The following is a 1,137-nucleotide window of genomic DNA, read 5'->3' as shown; positions in this document are numbered from 1 at the left end:
TTGCTCCAGCAACCATGGCCATCCCATGTACCCCAGCCCACAACAAGGGCTCCTCACAGAGAAGATATTGGATGCAGGCAAACTTCTCCTGCTGTCTTCCCGGAATGGGGACTTCCTGGATTTATGGATGTTGAAATCTTTTTACAGTTGTTACAGACTCGACCAATTGTAGTTTGGACTGTCCATGAATCAATGGGCATTTGGCAACCCTGGTGGCGATGAGGACTTGTAGTTGGAGAGATCCCGTGCATTCTGGTGTGGTTTGTGGGGGGGGGAAGTTCATAAGAGTGCATGACTGCTGAAATGAGGTGTGCAACTGCAGGTACCAGCTCACCTGTGAAGATGAGAAGTGTCCTGAAATAGAGAGACGTAGGGGTCAGACCCTTCCCTTCTGCAAGGACCACAACAGCTGGCCACTAAATAATAATAACCATGATATTAAGAATAAGAATAATAATGGTATCTGTCAAGCGCTTACTTTGTGCCAAGCAATGCAATAAGTGCTGGGGTAGATACGAGATAATCAGTTAAGACTCAATCTGTATCCCACGGGGGACTCACAGCGTAAGCAGGAGGGAGAACAGATAATTGAATCCCCATTTACAGATGAAGAAACTGAGGCACAGAGAAGTCGAGTGACTTGCCCAAGGTCACTCAGTAGATGAGTGGCAAAGCCAGCGTCAAGATTCAGGTCCTCTGACTCCCAGGCCACTGGGAAGAGGAAACTTTTTCTCTAAAAGCAGTCCTGCACCCTTCCTCCTCTGAAAGACTCTTCTGAGACACAGGGCAACCAAAGCAAGTGTGTTAAAACCAGAATATATTATTCTCAAGTGCTCCCCGTCTGTCACCATTACCTCTCTCTGGTTCAAGTCAGCTCCTCAGCTTATCAACCTACCTCATACTACCATCAAAATAATCCTTCCTCTCCCCTCCTTTGTCTTCATTTCTCCTTCTCCCATCAGGTTTCCTTCCTTGCCCAGAAGTGTCCAGGGCTTCTTTCTCTTCTTAAAAAACCAAACCAAACCAAAAAAAAAAGCTTTCCTTCAAAATCCCCATAACATCCTAAGGCATTTCACTCATTCAATCATATTTAATGAGTGCTTACTGTGTGCAAAGCACTGTACTAAGCAGTTGGGA

This window comes from Tachyglossus aculeatus, chromosome 1, assembly GCF_015852505.1.
Source record: "Tachyglossus aculeatus isolate mTacAcu1 chromosome 1, mTacAcu1.pri, whole genome shotgun sequence".
In the NCBI taxonomy this organism is placed as follows: Eukaryota; Metazoa; Chordata; class Mammalia; order Monotremata; family Tachyglossidae; genus Tachyglossus; species Tachyglossus aculeatus.
The sequence above is the reverse complement of the archived record's forward strand: the minus strand, read 5'-3'. Positions refer to the sequence as shown.